Consider the following 22,306-nt stretch of genomic DNA (forward strand, 5'->3'; position numbering starts at 1 on the left):
TATGAGAAAAATGGGCATGTCTGTGCAAGCCTAAAGAGGCTCAATGAAACAATAAGGAGGGAAACATTTTTCCCCACCACAGAAGATATAATCTTCAAGTTAACTGATACAAAATATTTTTGTCACTGAGGTGGATTCTGCGAGATGACTCCACTCTAACAGCACGAAGCTGACAACTTTCATAATACCTTTCAGAAAATATTGCTTGTGCCAGTTGATATCACAAGTACCTCCAAAATCTCCTGCAGGAAAATGAGTGAGATTCTGCAAGTCCTGGAGATAGCAGAAGTTTATACAAATGACATTTTAGTTGATAAGACAACAAAGAAAGCAAGTTAAAGGTTAAAACCTTCAACACAAACAAGGTTAAAAACAAGTTTTGAACACAACTGACTATTAAATTAAAAAAAAGTTCAAAAGAAAATATTGCACGCTACAGAAAATACTATGGTTCTTGGAGCCTGTGTTTAATAAAGCTGAGATAAGGGCAAAACCAGAAAATAGTCAAAAGCTAGCAGGTGATGCTGTGGCTCTGAGGAGTTTTTTCAGCTGTTAGTGGAAATGCCACCACCTAAAAATGTGTTCCTCGGGGATGAGGTTCCTCAGGGATAAGAAAAAGTTTTGTAACCGACCCTAGTGGAAGGTGTCACTGTGAGTGTTGTGGTATATCAATCCCCTATTTGTTTGGTAGCACAGTGGGTGTGTGGTACACTCAGACAAGTGCTGTAGGTGTTCGAAGCAATAGGCCCTTTAAGTTCCTGCCCATAAACACTCGCTCCAATGAATAACAAAGGGTTGTTTTACTAGGGCTGCCAGAAATAAACAGTGCATTTACCTTCAACATAACTGCCTTAAATTACAAGCATAAGATAATACACACAATACCCCAGATCTCAATCCAGCCCCTTGGGGCAGTTTGGTCTGGGAGTATGAAGGTGGTGTTCCTCAGACCTAGTGCCAGGAATACTCATTACCTTTTTCCCAGAGACAATCGCACAGTGCCCTGCAGATCCCCCTGCCAGAGTCCAATCCTTTCCTCCGTTCACACCCAGGCACATGGTTCCCTTATTTGCAGACACTCTTGAGTATCCACCTGTCATGGCTACTGCTAGCTCCCTTGACAGCAACTGGCTGTTCCCAACCTGGCTCTTTAGCCTTGTAGTCCTAATTTCTAAACTATATAGCCTTCCCTCTATTGCCAGGCTGCTATGTCTGGTCTGTTACTCCTCTTGATATGAGCCTTTGGCTCCTTCTTGACTCCTGAGCCAGGTCCCCTCCTACCTCAGGCAGAACTTCCATTTTCAGTACTAGAGGGATTATGAAGTCCTCTGCTGACAGGATATTTCACTGGCAGCTAACTCAGTGACCAGTGAAGATCCAGCAGGTTCATTGCAGTATGGGTCACCACCACCACCTGTTGTCACTGGACTCTGATTCTATGTGAAGGAGACTGACTGAGAAACGTGATACAGAAAAAACAGCAGCATCTTCAGCTGGTTACAGATGGACTTGAATAATTGTGTGTCCTGGTAGTACTGGGACTTATGACTTGTGCCCACTGAAGGAGACAGTCCTGTTGAGAAGAGTCAAATCTATTGATCAAGAGAAATTTTCAAAGGCTCAAAGGGAACTTGGGTGCCTAAAGCAGCAGTCAAGTGCATAAGTCCCTTTGTGGATCTAGCCCTGGGTGTCTCACTCCAAAAATTAGATCCTCAAAACCTCTGTTCAGTTACCACCTAAGCCAGTAGGCACCGAATTTCTGTCAGTCCATGTCTGCAAAGTCACCTAAGTCTGCACAGCATTGAGCTCCTCAGAGCCTAGTTCACATCAAAACCCCAATGGTATGATCAAACTAGGCATTCCCTTATCTATCTTGCCTATGAGATACAATCTGGATTGGGCCCCACACAAAACATGGAGGCAGCACCGTTTCATACCCAGTAGCCCAGTGATTAGAGCACTCACTTGCGATGTGAGCAGGGATTTGACTCCAGGTATCTCATGACCGAGGTGGTGGGGCCCTAGCCACTAATTTATTGGGCTTTCCAATTTTGGGGGTGATCTCTCTCAATCTCTCCTGTTCAAGCTGTTCCATTTTGTACAAAACAGTTATGACGTTTCCTACTGGCTAGCTTAGGTGGCCCCTGCTCAGCTTGCAGGCTTCTGTGAATCCCATTCTTAGCCATCTAACTCAACCATGCAGTTAGTATTAATAAAAGTAGCTAAGACTTTGCTTTGGCCTCAGTGTGAGTGTCTTTTGCCATACGCTCCAGGGTTCCCTAGAACCCTGTATGCCTTACTCAGTGCACAGGATGGGGGGCATGAATGAGTGTTCATGTCACAGTCTCTTTCAGTACCCAGCCCAGGATGGGGAAACTAATGACCCAACCAGGGGACCAAATTTGGTCATGAATCCTGGTCACATGCCACCTGAGGCATGTTAAGCATATGCTAAGAAGAGCAGAAGATTCCACCGCATGGCCAGGCACCTAAAGTTAAGCATTGTTACACTGAGCTTAAGTCCCCTTTGAAAAGGGCACCTAACTCCCCTTTGTGCCTTTGGAAATCTACTACCTGCAGTCTATACCTCAGGGATTTGATAACTCAAGTGATCAATTGGACAAAACTCTCCAAGACCAGAAAATGATTGGATCAGGACAAGAGGAGAAGGTAGCTACTCATGTGAATCTATAGTTTTGTTAAGTATTCATTCTTCTTAAAACATTTTGTATAGGGGAAAAAGGGGGAGGAAGATATGAGGATATATATGTGTATTGTTTCTTTAAATTAATATCAGGAAGGCAGGCAGGACAAGGCTGCAAAAGTCTTTAAGAAGAAGCTCTGAAGTGAAGGGTAGAGAGTAGCTCTAGGGATAATATTGTTTTCCTTATTCTAATATAAACCCTTGTTCAGGATTAGAAGAAAATAACTACTTCTGTGAAACTTTTCCTTTGTCACACAATAGCTTTAATTTGTGATTTTCTAGAAATATTGTGATTGTGTTGGTGGGATTTGCTGTTGAGCAACCTAGTAATTCTAAAGATACTAAGAATTTTGCTTGCAAAGCAATAAGTTACAAACTGTGATATTTTGAAGTTACCGAAGTAGGATAATGGGTGCGGGGGGGAAGTAGACAGCAAAGAATTGGAAGTCAACAATAAAGTAGGAGGACATTATTTTAAATCTATATTGCTGTAAGAAAGCACACTTTGCTTGTTCTCTTAGATGTTGACCCTATAAAGACACAGAATAGAGTCTCAGTCTACTTGGTAAATAAGATGACGTAGTTGCAGGCAGAATCTTAAAGGGGAAGTCTTTGAGGGCATTTGAATCTCTGCTTTCTTTTTCCAAATCTGACAGAGAAGTAAGAGTTCTCTTGGTTTAAGTCATCAACAACATGAACATATGACAGGAATTTATCTTACCTATTCCTAGAGAGTATAATCCTGAGAGCAAATGTTTTTCCTACACATACACACCTACTGACAGTAAAAAAAAAAAAAAACCAACAAGCTTTAAATTTAGTTAGGTTAGCAATGAGAAAGGGAGAAAGTACTTGGTAAGCAGTTCGACTCACGCAGGGGTTCTGAAACTGGGGGCCACGAGCCACCCAGCTCCGAAGGCAGTGCCACTGCCAGCAGTAGCGCAGAAGTAAGGGTGGCAATGGGGTGCGAATTCTGCTATGAAAAGTGATATTGACAAAGTTTCTTTGTCCCCAGTACTAAACAGCAAATATTTTTAAAAAAACCTTCCATTTATAACAATAAATTTGATTAAAATATGCTTTAGTCTTAATGTAAAAGCGATGAGAAAAGGTAAATTCATTTTAAACAATAGGGTTCAAATAGTGTTAAATATAAAAATTACGGCTGTCAAGCGATTAAAAAATTAATTGCGATTAATTGCACTGCTAAACAATAATAGAATACCATTTATTTAAATATTTTTGGATGTTTTCTACATTTTCAAATATATTGGTTTCAATTATAACACAAAATACAAAGTGTACAGCGCTCACTTTATATTTATTACAAATATTTGAACTGTAAAGAAGAAATAATATTTTTCAATTCATCTAATGTAAGTACTCTAGTGCAATCTCTTTATCATGTACAAAAAATAACTGCTTTCAAAAATAAAACAATGTAAAACTTTAGAGACTATAAGTCTACTCAGCCCTACTTCTTGTTCAGGCAATCGGTCAGACAAACAAGTTTGTTTACATTTGCAGGAGATAATGCTTCCCCCTTCTTGTTCACATGTCACCTGAAAGTGAGAACAGTTGTTCGCATGGCACTCTTATAACCGGTGTTGGAAGATATTTACATGCCAGATGCTCTAAAGGTTCATATGTCCCTCAATGCTTCAACCATGTGTCCATGCTGATGACGGGTTCTGCTTGATAACAATCCAATGCAGTGCGGACCCCTGCATGTTCATTTTCATCATTGAGTCAGATGCCACCAGCAGAAGGTTGATTTTCTTTTGTGGTTTGGGTTCTGTAGTTTCCATATTAGAGTATTGCTCTTTTAAGACGTCTGAAAGCACGCTCCACACCTCGTACCTCTCAGATTTTGGAAGGCACTTCAGATTCTTAAACCTTGGGTCGAGTGCTGTACCAATCTTTCGATATTTCATGTTGGTACCTTCTTTGCGTTTTGTCAAATCTGCAGTGAAAGTGTTCTTAAAATGAACATGTGCTGAGTCATCATCTGAGACTGCTATAACACAACATATATGGCAGAATCCAGGTAAAACAGAGCTGGAGACGTACAATTCTCCCCCAAGGAGTTCTGTCACAAATTTAATTAACGCATTATTTTTAACGAGCATCATCAGCATTGAAGCATGTCCTCTGGAAGGGTGGCCGAAGCATGAAGGGGCTTACGAATGTTTAGCATATCTGGCACATAGATACCTTGCAATGCCAGCTACAAAAGTCCCATGCGAATGCCTGTTCCCACTTTCTGGTCACACTGTAAATAAGAAGTAGATAGCATTAGCTCCTATAAATGTAAACAAATTTGTTTGTCTTAACAATTGGCTGAACAAGAAGTAGAGGACTTGTAGGCTCTAAAGTTTTGCATTGTTTTGTTTTTGAGTGCAGTTATGTAACAAAAAAAACTGCATTTGTAAGTTGCACTTTCACGATAAAGAGATTGCACTACAATACTTTTATGAGGTGAATTGAAAAATACTGTTTCTTTTGTTTATTTTTTACAGTGAAAATACTTGTAATTACAAATAATATAAAGTGAACGTTGTACACTTTGTATTTTGTATTGTAATTGAAAACAATATATTTGAAAATGTAGAAAAGCATCCAAAAATATTTAATACATTTCAATTGGTATTCTATTGTTTAACAGTGCAATAAAAACTGTGATTAATCGCGATTAATTTTTTTAATTAATCACGATTAATTTTTTTTGAGTTAATCACATGAGTTAACTGCGATTAATCGACAGCCCTAATAAAAATGCATTTTTAAATTTATAAGGGGGGGGTCACACTCAGAGAGTTGCTGTGTGAAAGGGGTTGCCGATACAAAAAGTTTGAGATCCACTAAGTTAGAGGGTACAGAAAATGTACAGAAATTGCCTTGTATGAGTCACAAGAGGCCACATATATAAAATCAGCTTTTGTTAGTGAACCTGCAAAACTGGCAAGAACACCCACTTATGGGTATGCTATTCTCCAAATGTGTGTGTGTGTGTGTGTGTGTGTGTGTGTGTGTGTGTGTGTGTGTAGAGCATTTGTATACCCGTTAATTGCACATACAAATATAAATATGGGTACTTGGAAATGTTGTCAGAGCTTTTAGAGACTGATTTGTATTTTTCCCACTGCATGTATAATTCATAAATGATGTTTGGGATGGTGGCAGGGTTATATTACTAAAGTAAAGTTGTGACCTTGCATATCAAAGTTCTTTACTGTACTATGACAATGGAAATTATACTAATGAAAAAATAATACCAAATATGTTAATGTAATAAGATGAAAGAGAACTAATTACATCATATTTTTATTCCACTGGTATTCTGGATTTATTACAAATAATGGCATGCCAAGAAGTAAGATAATTCATTTATTTGCTAAAACTGTTCAGAAAACTAATAACAAACTGACTTTAAGAATAAAGTCTAACGTGATTATTATTTGTATTACAATATCTCAAAGCCCCAACTGAGATCACTGTACAAACACAGAGTAAGAGTCAGTCCAAGCCCAAGAGAATTTACAATCTAAATAGACAAGACACATAAAGGATGAGAGGAGAAACAGAGGGGTAAAGTGGCATGTCCAAGGTCACACAGCAGGTCAGTGGCAGAGCTGGTAATACATCCCAGGAGTCCTGACTTCTAGTGTGGTGTGCTATCCACTAGACCACCCTGCATGCCCATTAGCCACTGATCTGCTGCCACCCCAAAAGGAAGAAGCTACAGGAGTTCCTATTGGGGATGTGGAATGGACACTCCTCTCTGTGTCTAGCCAGCTCCCCTAGTTGCGTGGTGGGGTGTAGCTCTGACTCAGTCTTCACTGTTTCTAAAATGTAGTCTGATCCAAGATCCCAGCCTATTGAGAATAAGATACCTAATTACAACTTCCATGAGGTAGTGTAGCAGAATTTCCAAATCAATTTTTTTTTTTTTCAGTTTTAGGCCAAACGTTCTTAGTTTTTCAATTTTTGCCAATAAATAAATAATTAAATAAATTTTCTGTGGGGAAAAAAAAAACCCATCTCTGCCTACGATTCCATGCAGGGGATGTATGTAAGGCCTCTCTCTTACCTCTTTCCATGGCCAACCCTCACTGCTGCTCTATGCATTTGTGGGGAGGTCAGGATGCATGAAGACACCGCTACCCACACCATGCTGGAGGGAACAGACTGGGGTTGTAACCCAAACTCTGTCCCTCCGTGTCACTCACAGCCTAACTGGCAAGGGGTGCAAATAATCTGCTACTAGGAAAGGCAGATTTGCCAACCCTGCAACAAATTGGAGCTGAGAGAGGATAATTTCAGTCAGGTCCTTTGCTGTTAAGACCTTTTCTGCCCAGTGGGGAGATCTTTGTGTGTGTGTGTAAATTTTGTGTTATAGAAATTAGTGAAGTTCAAGTTTTTACCACAAACAAAATTTTAACAAAAATCCAATCAAATTTCAGCTTGCAACCTCTGTAGGAAAGACAACTAGTGTGGCACCATGCAGCAGAGTGGAGAAGGATCATTTTCTATTTAAATTGTAGTTTTTGCATACTATAAATTAATTGAATATCAAAAAGATAAATAAAAAAGGAGAGAGACAATAAAATGGAGAAACAAAAGTGATATAAATACCTCCCGCCCATAAAATCCACCAGTGGGGGGAAAATAGTAAGTTACCCATGACATGGAGCCCACATTGTTCTATTTTATGTGTGCTGTAATGATTTCACTACAAAAAACAAAGAACAGAGACTGAACGATTGGCATTGTCGGGACAATATTCCAGATTCCTCCTAAAATTCATGTCTGTCGCTATAAGAGATTTTTATAAAAAACAAACTTTGCTAGAATTACTGCCATGATTCTCACAATTATGGAAATAACACTCATTATGATGTGTGCTAACTATGCTAAATAGCATTCTGTAATTTCCTAGAAAATAATTACTGCATCAGCACAGACAGTTTTTAAATGCCAAAACCTGAGTGCTACAGCATTTTCTTTTCAAAGTAATCATCTTTCTGTGTGTCACATTATAAAGCTCTGGATAGGCACTATTGTACATTTTACAAAATTATGAACCATCAGCTTACATTTTTAATATATTAAACAATGCTATTTTTTAATTACAAGAATGTGAGAAGCTTTTAAAATCAGTAAACTTCTCAATTTTATTACACATGTATAATTCAAAGATGACTATATATTATATAAAAAGATTCCCCAACTACACAGGATAGCATTTTAAAAGCTGTCCATGTTGGAGAATTAACTTTAATGGGATTCAGCATCCAAATGTCTGAAGTGTCTTTGAAAATCCTACTTATTTTGTCTAGTTCCAGCCTGAAAAAAAGTTATGGCGGAGTTATAAATCCCTGAAAAATGAAAATGCTCTTTGAGGCAGGGAATTAACCTTTTTTTATATTTGGAAAGTGCCCAGTATATTGTGAAAGCTACCAGAAGCAAATAAATAACATCAATAATGATTAACCATACCAATTTGTTCAAACATTAAACCATAGCAATTTGTTCAAACATTAAAGAGCATCTGCTGAACAGTGGAGATAGCTTCCAATGGGCATGTTGAAAACATGACATTATTATAATATAACATACAAAGACTCATTGTCTATTCCATGTAAATTTATCCATGTAATTTGTAATGTTATCTTGTATAGGCCTTCATTCCGCAAGACACTGAGCACTTCTGGGATCACACATGGTACATGTCTCTTCTGGCCATCTACATTGAACTGAACATAAAATAACTTCCAGTCTACAGACAGCAGAGTCATTATAGTTTTAAAGGTGCAGTAGACAAAACACAAAAGGTATAATGTAACAGATACAAAAGCTAAATACATTACCCCAAAAAGTTTTGGATAGGGGCATTGCAATGCTTGGTGAAATGATGTCCCATTTGACAGGAACCATTTTCCACCTGGGACAATGCGTGGATTAATAGGATTCATAAGGAGTGACGTAATCAACAAAGTATATGTCTGGCATTGACATATCTTTTGTTAACTCACATAAATGTATCCAATTAACTTACTCAATTTCAGCCCCCAGATCCTGCTCCCAGTCATTTATGAGTGACTGATAGTGGGTGTCCGCTTCTCACTATTATAATATAAGCATACTCCTTGGAAATCATGCTGTTCTAGAACTTATGTCTAATGTCATTTGTACCCAACAAATCAATATAGGGGAGCTGCAGAGAAATCAGTCTTCAGAGTCTCTGAATACCTGATATTACATACTGATAATGGGATAGTATCTAATCCGTTCTTCTTCATTTGAGCAAGAGACATGAGACTTGAGTTTCTGAGGGGCTTGACTGCCCAGAATTCCAGCTGAGGTCAGTGGCAGTTGCAGGCCCTCAGCATCTCTGAAAATCAGGTTAATAAATTGTTCATTCAGATACAGATCGGAAACATTTTATTACTACCCCTATTTATTAAATTGAACAAGACACCTCACTGAATTTCAGGGCCCCCACTAAAGCTAGCGACTCTGTCTCTGTTCCTGTCCATCCTGCAGCGGAAGCAGAGCCGGAACTCCGGCCGCACTCAGAGCCTTTTTGTCATCTCCCCAAATGGGAGGTGGAGGTTCTTTGTTTTGTTTTTAAGCCATCTGGTGCAGGAAGTGGCGGCTTAGGGCTGGGAAGTTTTATACAGGGTTGGAAGCAGTTTGGAATCCATCCATCTATGGTACTTATAGGCCCTCTCAATCTTTAATGTAATTATTCTCACAACACCCCTGGGATAGAGAAGTGCTATTATCCACATTTTGTAGATGGTGAACTGAGGCACAGAGACTAAGAGCACATCTACACTGCAACTAGACACCCACAGTTGAACCATGCCAGTTGACATGGACTGCGGGGCTGTTTAACTGTGGTGTAGTTGTTTGGGCTCAGGCCACAGCCTGAGCTTAGATGTCTACACTGTAGTTAAAAAGCCACACAGCCGGCATGGGCCAGTTGCAGGTTTTTAATTGCAGTGTAGACATACCCCATGTGACTTGCCCAAGATCAGAAAGCAGGTCCATGGCACAGCCAGGATTGAACCTGGATCTCCCATAGCCCAGACTAGTGCTGTAACCACAGGGACATTCTTCCTCTAGATGAAAGCAGCAGTCTGGCTATAGATATGAAGATAGCAATATTCTGGCAGTGATGAAAGTGAAGCCACATCTCTAGTCTCATCTACACTATGAAAATTATCCATTGCTGACAACAGATGTCCTCATCCCCACACCCTCTCTCTGGCCAGTCCCACCCACTTATTAGGCTGGGGCAACCAGCTCCAGTACCCCTGCCAGAACAGGAACTGCAGGCAGCATGTAGGACTGTGACAACTACCCCTTCTGATGGCTTCCCATTCATGGAATACAGTGAGTGAGTAAGACCCAATTGAACAGAGTATTCTGTATCCATGTCCACTCATTTCTGTCACATGAAGGAATAACCTATTCCAGAAACATAAACCCTTCTTGACCACCCCAAAGACAGTACAGCCTTTTGGATAAATTGTTCCAGCTCTTGCCTATATCTAGTGTTAAGAAATGGCATTTTATTACCATAGAACTCTGAGGCTCTGCTGTACATTGCTCACCCGTGAACAAAGGCCATAAAAAACCCTCTGCTTTGTAATGTTAGTGCCTGAACTAAGATCACTGATAAGACATTGATTTCTGCTTAAGTCAGAAATAGTATATAGTCCCAAGAAATTGAGTAATTAATTTCTTAATCTTTTGAATTAAAGTGTATGCGTTTTCCCTTTTTCAAGGAATCCTATGTATTCTAGGTAATGTTAATTTCAATAAATTCATTAATTTCTAATATTTTATTTATCCCCAACACTGTGCTAGGCAAACTTATAAAATTTAGAGATGGATAGCCTAACAGCATTTCTTCCACTCCATGTACCTGACAATTCAGGGTTTTTCCCTACAGTATGATTTTCTAACAATAGTGATTTGTGTTACTCAGATTAGATATGTATTTTTCTAATAGCTATTTATTTTGGTGCATCTAATTTTTTACAGCTGCATTTTAAATCTTGCTTTGCCTCCTGTGGATTTTGTGCAATACATTCAAATCTCCAATAAACCAAAGTTTAAAAAAAAATGTATTGGAGACAGAAATCTGCACTTAAAATTGGTTTGCTGATATTTTTGTGTTGTGCTTGATAGCGAGGCCATCACATCATCAGGATTAAAGCTAAACAAATAATTTGAAGCAAGTCGTTTATTTGATTAATTCCCCCTTATATGCAGCTTATGCACTTTCTCCTATTTATTCATTATTCAAAATTATTTGCTAAAGGCTCCAGTTCTGCCCCCCTAACTGATGCAGAGTAGCAACTTATCCCAATGGCCACACAGCGTAATTCTCAGAGCAGGCTGTCATTCAGTGCAAGTCGGGGGGGCAGTGTAAGTCTCTGAATAATTTCAGTGGATAATTCTTGTTCTGCAAATTACGCATGAGCAATTCAGGGCAAGAGTTCAATGTTCAAAAAATAAGCAGTGATTATTATTAACAACCATTTGTATCAGAGTAGCACCTAGAGGCCCCCAATCCTATCAGAGCCTACGGCGTTATGCACTGTATAATAAACACACAACATGACAGTCATGCCTAGGCATCTTACTGGCTAGTTTTTATAAGTCACATTGTATGTTTCTGTTCCCTGTTTAGCGCTGGTCTGCAGCACCTAAAACTTTGGTTGAACTAACTACGTTGCACAGGGCTGTGAAAAATGTCATGCTCTGTGGAATGTAGCTAGGTCAACCTATTTCCCCCTCCCCTCCCTTGGAATGCAGCTAGATGGACAGAAGAAATCTTTCATCAACCTAGCTACTGTCTCTCAAAGGGGTGGATTTACTACAGAGATGGAAAACCCCCTTCCAACACTTAGTCGCTACTCTATAGCGGTGTATGTGCAGCTGTGCTGCTTGTAGTGTTGACATATCCTGCGGGTTTACACTGTAATTGTGCATGTGTAATGGGTGGCACACAGTTGCACCATCCCAGGAGCACCTCAGGGAAGGAATGGAGACTCAGCTTCCAGCAGGTATTATCCAGTACTATCCTGTACCAGTGGCAGATCACTACCCAACCCCAACTCCACTGGCTCTACTGTGTGCTGTCCAGTACATGGGAGCACAACTCAGATTTTTCTTATTCCCCACTACTCTCTCCCCACCTGGAGGTGTGAAGGGTGCAGAAGGGGGAGAATTACCAGGAACATATTTCTCTGTACCTGCAACAGATGGGGGAAGGTTATGCGGGTGGGGAGGGGACAAAGGTCGCTTTCCAGTATTTGCCCATCTCTAATCAAGCTGAATATTGTCAGAAAATCCTTGAACTCAGCAGGAACTGAGTGCAAGTCACTGTTAAAGAACAAATCTCAAAATGCTCATATTTTACGAGTCCCTATATATCTTTACTACTGTAGCTCATCAGTTATACGGTAAGAACTAAACTCTGTACTTCGATTCAGTCACACAATATGAAGTGTGCATGCACATCTGAGGGTAGAATCTGGTCCTCAGTGCTTAAAATTTATGTTCAAAATCAAAAACAATACACAGCTCATTGGTCAGAGAGTTTTAAATCCCTTGATCTTACAAAGAACGAAAGGATGCAGTATTAGCAGATACTTTGTGGAAAGGAAAATTAGCTTCAATGCACTTATCCAACACTGGATTTGTAACTAGCTCATAAAGAAGGGTGGCAAGTAGTTAAACTTGCGTTCAGAAGAAAATAGAAATATTAAGAAAAGAATGTCAGGGACAATCTTCCAAAGCAGTGCAAGTTACATTAAGGACATATTGTAAGCTGGTCTACCCTTATCATTGTATATAGGCTTTAACAAAACAGAATTTTGCTTCAGGTATATTTTTCGCTCTGACAACAGGAAGATAAAGCTCCTTGTGAAACAGAGAATTCAAGACTTGGGACATACACACAGATTAAGTAAACACATTTAAACTTGCCTTTAATCTATAAACAGGTAGAAAAATGTTGCCTTGAACATCCCAGTAAATGGCAATACATTTACTGATGCCTAAATATCAGTACCTGCTGTTCTATTCCAAACCATATGTATGTATGTATAGATCGCAAGGACACCTTATTGCCCATGCCTTGAGTTATGCTCATTACCAACAGTATTGAAAAATCAATGCAAAAGAAGTGGTTATTTGATTTTATTCAGACATAACTTTAAAAAAAAATGTTCCTCCCTTTAAGTAAGGAGAAGGAGGAGGAAGAATGTTGCCCGTGATCCTTTAAACAGTTTTCCATGTTGGACAATAAACAATATCTGCCCTGCTACAAAGGTTATATAAAATATCCTGAGTACATTAACATTTTGAGAGCAATAAAAACATTTTCAGCATCTCTTACAACATCCATGGCTTAGGTAGTAAAGACAAAGATCTCCAAGTGACTTGACTACACAGTGGCACCTCGCCAGCTTTCCAACAAGCACATTTGATCTCTGTTGTTTTTTTGAATGGGGCAGCTGTGCTCTAATACACTGAACGAGAGGCTGGGACCCCAATCTAATTCTTATTCATGTTTGTTTATCACCATAGCAGTATTAAGAGGCCTTCATGTAAACAGGCCCTATTCCTGACACTAACAAGGACTCAATATGTGGGCTTTGGAAAGTCACATATGATTATTTGTATTACAGTAGTGCTTAGAGACCCCAGTCAACACCAGTGCCCCCACTGTGCTACAGATACAAATGCACAGAAAGAGACAGTCCCCACCCTGAAGAGCTTGCAATCTAAATAGCCAAGTCACACAAAGCGTGGAAGAAAGTGTGTATTGCTCTCCCCACTTTAAGGACAAAGGGAGGTAGAGAGATTACTTGACTTGCCCAAGGCAACACAGGAAGCCCTGTACCTTAACCAAAGATTATCCTTCCTCTCTTCCTGTTCACAAGATAATAAAACAGTCTCTCAGTCTCCAGCTGACACCTTGGGCCAACATTTTTTGAAAAAACAGGAGCCTAAAGTTAGGACTAGAGCCAGCTGGAACATTTTCAACTAAATGTGTTTTCATCAAAATATGTTTGGCTGAAATAAGCCAAAACATTTCATGGAGACATTGATTTTGATGCAGTTTTTGTTTGGAAAAATACCTGAGGTCCAGGGCTCTCTGCACTCTTCTAGGGCGAGAGAGAAAGAGCTGATTTTCAAAAACAGTGAGAACAAAATCAAAAGCCCATCCTTTTTGAGCAGAAAACAGCAACACAATTCCATTTTGCAAAAAAACATTTGAAATGGCTTGGTTTTGTTCCAATGTGTGTGTGGAGTGAGGGGGTGGATTTCAAAACCTTGATAGTTGTTGCAGAACAGAATTGTTGGCCTCCAGGCAGCTCTAATTTGAGCCTAAACCTATAGATTTAGATACTGAAATAAATGTGCTGAGCACCCAGCAGTTGACAGTGGTGTCACTGACAACTACCTGGTTCTCAGCAAGTTTGAAAATCAGGTCACTTAGGTGCCTAAATATGGATTTAGGAGCCGAACTTTGGGCTTTGGTTTTTTTAAAATTCATGGCCCGGCTTTCTAAAGTAGCTCAGGAATACTCCAATGATTCTTTGTACCATAGATATGTATGGAGCCTAAAGAAACAAGTGGCTTTAAGTGGTACTTAGGCTCCTAAATGTCTAACTCACTTTTTAAAATGTGACTTGGGCCCTTTGAAAATTTTAACCCATGTTTCTGTTGCAAGAGATTGTAAAACAAAGATCACAAGATTGTAAGTCGAAGTGACTGGGAAAGTGCAACACAACAAAGCGAGGTTAAAAGGATACATTTTCTTGAGACAGCATTTTTCTTTCGCTTCCCTATGATTTACTGTTACTGAATTGTCGTATTTCAGAATTTGCATTTACCATTCACTGAGTCCCGAGACAAAGCCCCCTGAACTCCGTGAAACGTCAACAGTGGACTTTGGATCAGGCCCTAGGTAACTTTCCAGGTATCGGTTTCTTTTCCTTATCTCAACTGCCACCTTAACAGATGTATGTAGAGCATTGGTAAATTACCAGGTGTGATCATGGGATAATGCTTTTTATTGCTTATTAGAATATATACCATTCTGAATTTTAAAAAGCTACAATAATAATTTTCAACATAGTTGTGTATGTGAAAGAATAAAGCAAACATCTACATAATCTGGATGATTTCCTAAACTACGGCAGCAATTTATTTCACAGACCTTGTCTATCTCTCCACCCCTCTCTTTTCTTTATGATCCTTAATGCAGCATTGCCAGATGGAGTGTTTTTGTGCTTGAAGTACATACAGGGTCCCTAGTTGAGGATTCAGAAATCCTATTAGGAGTACACATTTGAAAATTAAGCTCTAGTTTTGGAGATAAAAATGAACAATAAATGCATATAGTAACCTTTTTGCCACTTGTATTGATTTTATTATGCAGGGGTTATGAAAAATGAGGTAATCTTACACATGCTGCAGGCATTTACCACACAAAATACTCCGCTGTGTTTAAAAGAAATAAAAAGATTCTGTCAACATAACTATACAACCAGAATCAAGGCCCTTTTCAACAGATGCTGCTTATGCAATCTAATTATAACCCATGCAATGCACCTGGCACAATTAAAAACTTCCAACCCTTACATCATCTATCCACTGTGCATGAAAACAAAACCACAATGATCACACTGCAGTTCTGCATGTGAAAATAAAGAATGAAATACACATCCCTCCTGGCTTCCAAAAACCCCTTGCTCCAGATTTTTTTCCCCAAAGACATTGGGTGAGATTCTGGGATAAGCCATTAAAAGACCCATCAAAGAATTCACAGCTCAGAGGGAGGGTGGACTAGTGATTTAAGCCACCCTCATGCCCTCCAAATCATGGGCTGTTCTGAGAGCTGGAAAGGCCCCTGGTGTAGATGACCCTAGGAGTCTAAGTTACCATATCCTCCTTGGGTTGCAGCACTGCTCAGAATCTCTGCAGCCATGCACAATGTCACACCACCCAACTTGCCCCCCTCCAGTTCCATGTCTGGCATGCACTAGGGTTGCCAAGTGTCCAGTTTTCGACCGGAACGCCTGATTGAAAAGGAACCCTGCTATCTCCAGTCAGCACTGCTGACGGGAGCGTTAAAAGTCCGGTCGGTGGTGCAGCGGGGCTGAGGCAGACTCCCTGCCTGCTATGGCTCCGCATGGTTCCCAGAAGCAGCAGCATGTCCCTCATCTGGCTCCTACACATAGGGGCAGCCAGGGGGCTCCGCAGTGCCCATTGACCGGGAACCGCAGCCAATGGGAGCTGCAGGGGCAGAACCTGTGGACGGGGCAGCACACCTACTAGAGCTGCCTGGCTGTGCCTCTGCATAGGAGCCAGAGGGGGGACATGCCAACGCTCCCGGGAGCTGCTTGAGGTAAGCGCCATCTGGAGCCTGCACCCCTGACACCCTCCGGCACCCCAACCCCCTGCCCCATCCCTGATCCATCTCCCGCATGTCAAACCCCTCAGCTCCAGCTCAGAGCTCATCCATCTCCCACATGCTGAACCCCTCATTTCTGGCCTCACCCCAGAACCCGCACCCCCAGCCCAGAGCCCATACCTCTTCTACAACCCAACCTCCTGCTTCAGCCCAGAACCCCATCCCATACTCCAAACTCCTCGGCTCTGCCCCGCAGCCCAGAGCCCTCTCCTGCACCACAACCCCTCATCCCTGACCCCACCCCAGACCCTGCACCCCTAGCCAGAGCCCTCACCCCCTCCCATACTCGAAACCCCTCAGCTCCACTCCCCAGCCTGGAGCCTCCCTGCACCCTTTACCCCTCATCCCCAGACCTACCCTAGAGCTTGCACCCCTTCCTGCATCCCAACCACTGCCTCAGTCTGGAGCCCCCTCCTACACCCTGCACTCCTCATTTCTGGCCCCACCCCAGAGCCCATACCCCCTCCTACACCCCAATGCCCTGAGCCAGTCGGGTGGAAATGAGTGAGTGAGGGTGGGGCCAGAGTATTCGGTTTTGTGCAAGTACAAAGTTGGCAACCCTACGCATGCCCCCTATGCCAACGCCTGCAAAGGAATCCTCAGAAGGCAGCCTTAGGGCTGTCACCACAGGGGGCTCCGCCCCTCAGCTGAATACAACCTTAATGCTGCCCTGGCCTTTTTATCTGGCATAAAGGCACCAGAGAATGGGTGAGTCTCTCCCCTTGTATCTCTCTTCTCATCTCATCTTCTTGCTTTTTCAGTCTTCCACGTATCATCATCACTGTTTGGAAGACCCTCCTCCCCTGCAGTTCCTGTTTGGAAATGGCTTCATTATTTTCTACTATTTTCAAATGGTTTTTGACTAAACTTCTTAGTTTCTGTTCCTCTGCTATTCTTATCTCCTTATAACTGTATAACTGAATTACATGAAGTGTTTTCAGACACAGCTGCATGAAGAGACAGCATTGTACCAAGCATATTGCATTGTTCTAAAGAAAGATTTAAAGTTCTACATAGCTACTAAATAGTTTTCTGCAAAATAAAATACATGAAAAACTCGACTCAAAGAGCCCTTGATCATGAAAATCAAGCTAATCCCACTGCAGAATAAACTAAAGTATCATACAAAAATAAAAATACAGAGAATATAAAAAAATTAAAACTTGAAATCTTAAGAGGGGGTGAAACTTCCCTCTGTCTTTTGTATTTCTGAAATATGACCTTTTCATCTATGTACGTCTACATCTCTTCCCACCCCTACTCATCTTTGGAAACTGGTGAGCTTTACAACAGTGGGGTCGTCATGATGAGGAATGAGTCGTGACCATATTGAATGCATTCTTACATCTTGAGGTGGCATCACATTCAATAGCTCTTGCTTAGTCATTGTATCAATCTATAACTCTGGTGACTCCTTCAATTCCCAAAACAACAAACATTTTTCTGACCCCTGAGACAAGTTTCTTTCATTTCTGCCTCCACTTTCCATCATAGGTTTTGGAACTCTTACTTTTACCCTACATGGAAAATCAGCTCTATGAAGTGTATGCACTCAGCCAAATTTTGATTTTGAATGTTTGCGTGTCCAACTGGATTTGCCTGATTTTTTCAGAGATGTGGAGCATCTGACTTCATCTGGTGTTGTAGGTGTTCAGCTCTTCTGAAAGTCAGACCCCAGCGTGCATCATGCTTGGCACCCAAAATAAAGGGTCTGCTTTTGAAAAATGTATGCATTAGAGTTTGATCCTGCTCTGACTGAAATCGACAATAAGCTACTATTGATTTCAGGTCTTGATCTTTCCCCAAGTAGCCCCCCACCCAATCGGACAGGATCAGACAAGGATACAGAAGACTCAGCACTTTACATAGAGGATCAAGTGCTTAAGCAGAATTAATCAGGTAATAGGATTGAGTAATATATTGCTGATTCTTCACCTGCAGTCTGCTACCTTTTGTCCTACAGGGCAGCAGTGGATAAACGCTTGGCTAGATTAATTATGCCTTATCAAGGTATTTATATATAAGCTTGTCCAAAAAACAATTAAGTATAGAAGTATAGAAGTATTTCTTTCCACGGGAATTTACACCACTCTTTTGTCTAATTATTTCTGACATTACACCTGTCATCTTGAGAACTTCTTGGGGGTAGGTGAGGGGTGTAGAGCTCATATCACAGATAAAGGAACACATATGTGCAGTAAATCTGTGAAAATTCCCACCATGCAACTCTTACAGAGGTAGTTAACACTGTGCTGCTATTTATCCCATGGTTTCCAGGCATATTTTACTGGTGTGCTGTGGGTGTTAAGTGTATGGAAATTTATCACCTACTCAAAGATATTGTGGGAGCTAACCCCTCAGCCTGCTTATTGAATAAAATAAGACTTCTGGGCTCAATTCTGAAGCACAAGCACAAACAATTCTGAAGGACAAGCAAGACAGTTCATGTGAGCAAGAGTTTGCAAGGTTGGGCCCATAGTTATGTCTTCTTATCCTGTGAACAAAGTTTTTAAACATGCACTGGTAAAAACAAAGCAACATTACAGTGAAATCATGCTTAGATTCATTTTAAAATACTTATGCTTAATTTCATTCTCTTTTGCACCAGCATACTTGCAGAGTTACATGGTCTTACAGATTGGGTTGGCTGGATTGTTTGAAGTGCTGCTGTCAGATATTGGCTTCAAGCAAGGGTGAGAAGAGAGCCAAGTCTCATGAGTTTAAAATACTAACTCAGTTTTATACGCATATTGTAGAAAAATGTCAGAGACAGGCAGAAAATGTACTTCCGAAAATCACTGCAAGAAAAACTGGGATTACCCCATGGATACCAATATATTCCTTCTGTACACAGTTTTGATGCAGCTAATGTTTGAAAGTCCACCTGCAACCCCCCTATTGATTTTAAAATTAATCAATGGGAGCTTGACGTGAAGGAAAAAAATTAGAAGCAGGCCCAAACTTTGTAAGCATTGTTCCCATAATATATCTTATACAGTCAATTTTTATAAGGTTCTAGTTTAAGGATATTAAATAAAATTCACCCAAGATAAGACCGGACTTTAAAAATGAAGGGAGGTAAATGCAATACTTAAGAGGGCTTTCTTTGCTTGTACAGCTCACTGACCTTGACACAATATAAGACTAAACACTTACCAAATAGCAGGTGTGTGATTTCAATCCATTTTCTAGTTCATGGAAAGAACCCAAACTTGCTGTTCCATCTGGAGTCCCTGAACCAAGATCAATGCTCAGAGGCAAGGAGAAAAGTAGATTATAACTGACCTGCACAGCTTACACACAATGTTCTCTACTAATGACACAGACTTCGTTACAGAGTCCTCTCTCCTTTGAGTGTTAAAAAGCAAATGCATGCTCTCAGACTCCATAGTCACATACCTCTGCAGCTGACAGTGCTGTAAGATGCTTCCATATCTAGCACTGAGCCAACTCCTGTGCAGTGCTAGCAACCCTGTAAAGCTCACTTATACAAAACTCTCATTAAAGTCAATTAGTCTTTTGCCTGATTAAGGACTGGAGGATTTGTCCATCATTAGCATTTTTTCAGATACATGCTGATTTACTACTAGCAGCAGTAATAAGGTGGTAGTGCCTACAGGTCCTAGACAGGGATTAAGACCCCTATTGTGCTAGTACTGAGCACACCTGACAAAAAAAGACAGTACTGTCTACAGAGAGCTTACAATACAAGTACAGGAATGCAAAATGATATTACGCTCAAAATGAGCCTTGTCAGTGTCCAAATCCAGGCCCTAACTTTCAAATTCAGACTCCAAATCTAAATTCAGAGTACTGAATTGGACCTACATCTACATACAAGACAAGTCATTCCCTGCAGCCCTCCAAGCAAGCAAACTCACAGTATTAAGTTATCTTTTTTAAAAATCCGTCCATAGAGAAAGAGTAGGCTAAAATCTAGAGCTGAGTAAATAATTGGCAATGAATAATTAAAGTAATTAAAAGATATCTAGCCTCTCTTTCTGCTGGCAGAGCAAGCCATGATTTCTTTTCATTTATTTGTTTTAAAATTTACTCAACGAATAGCTTTACCCATGTTTTGCTCTGTGGATTGCCCATGAATATTTTAAATTTGAGTTGTGTTGCTTATTTTTGATTGGTCAATATAGTGTGTGTGTGTTTGTGTTTTGTTCTCCAACTGGACTGCAAGTACTTGCAGTGAATACTGTGAAATGTAGCATCCCCAAGCCATTGGAAACAAAGCTTGGAAAGATCAATTGCCAACTACCCCTGCCTTGCATCAACAGGAAAATTGATTTTTGTTTTTGCTCATGTCCACTTAATCAGCTTTCAGGCCCCGATTAATCAAAGCATCCCTATTTGGCAGAGCACTAAACTACATGCTTAACGTTAAGCACCTGTTTAAATCCCATTGACCTCAATGAAACTTCAGCACATACTTAAGTGCTTTGATGTAGCAGGGCTTCAGTATGATCCTGTCACATTCCATACTCAATTGGTCACCCTAAGGACCAAGGCCAAAATATTCACTCCTGTATGGCTGAAGGTACAGCCAAATCCACATTTAGGCTGGTAAATAAAATTTGCTTGGTTTGCACAGATATTGAGCATCCACGATTCCCACTGAAGGCAATCAATGCTGTGGATGCTCAATACTTCTGAACACCAGGACACTTTTATTTATCTGCCTAAATATGGATTGAAGCCCCTAAGTGGAGGCACCCAGTCACCATTTAGGCTGAGGTACTTAATCAAAGGACAAAAAGTCAATAAATGTTATCATGCCTATTCCCCTTAGAACAGAAGAACAGCCATATTGGGTCAGACAAGTGGTCCATCTAGCCCAGTATCCTCTCTGACGGGCCAGTGCCAGGTGCTTCAGAGGAATGAACAGAACAGGCAATCTTCAAGTGATCCTCCCCTTTCATCCAGTCCCAGTTTCTGGTAGTCAGAGGTTTGGGGACACTCAGAGCATGAGGTTGTATCCCTGACCATCTTGGGTAACAGCTATTGATGGACATGTCCTCCATGAACTTATCTAATTCTTTTTTTGAACCCAGTTATACTTTTGGCCTTCACAACATCCCATGGCAATATGTTCCACAGGTTGACTGTGCATTGTGTGAAGTAGTACTTTCTTATATTTGTTTAAACCTGCTGCCTAATAATTTCATTGGGTTACCTTCAGTTCATTGGGTTACCTTCAGCTGGGTTACCTTCAGTGTTGTGTGAAAGGGTAAATAACACTAATATTCCCCTTTTAGCCTCTGTTAGGAAAAAAGCCACCATGGTACTCTGGAAGAAACAAGTTTTTGTACAATTATGTTGGTTCCCATCCCCCAACTTGCTCCATCATCAACCAGTCTTCAAATTACTTGCTAGCAGATGTATGTCCAAAACCAGAAAGATGTTTATCTCAAGTGTCCTTGATAATTATTTAAACCACATAAATCACAACAGAAGAACAAAACCTGCAACAAACTCCACCATATTCTGACAACAAACCACTTACCTCTACAGCAAACAGTTCAAAATGTCCACCCTCCCTCCAACAACATGCCCTCCCATAAAGTCCCTGTCAAAAGAGGGAGTCCACAGTATTTGCTAAAGGTCAACAGATTAAGTGCTTCAGACCATGTAGGGAGCAAGTGCCAAATCTGAAATCAGATGCCCCCTCACATATCCTGAAAGCTCATTCCTGAGCACCTCCATGGACTTCAGCTGCATATTATGGCATATAGAGAAAGACAATCTTTCAAGTACGTAGGCCCCCAAGCTTGTTAGGCCATTTCGGAAGGGTTTCCAGAATTTTACTTGTGGCTGAGTTTGGTAAATGGCTTATTATTTCCTGATTCATATCTTTTCTCTTTTCAAAAATAGGGCTTAATATGAGCCACTTTTCATTCATCACTTAGGATGCATGATACTAGGGACAGACTGAATGTGTGTGTAAGATCCTTCTCTAAATTTAATATTCCAGGGTGTGAACTAGCCAAGGCCAGAGATATATTCAGGTTTACATTTTGCAAGCATAATGCCAATAGTAATTATACCACCTTTGTCTCCTAGTTCCATTGTACACTAACAGCACGTTT

Source organism: Natator depressus, chromosome 2 (genome assembly GCF_965152275.1).
Source record: "Natator depressus isolate rNatDep1 chromosome 2, rNatDep2.hap1, whole genome shotgun sequence".
NCBI lineage: Eukaryota > Metazoa > Chordata > Testudines > Cheloniidae > Natator > Natator depressus.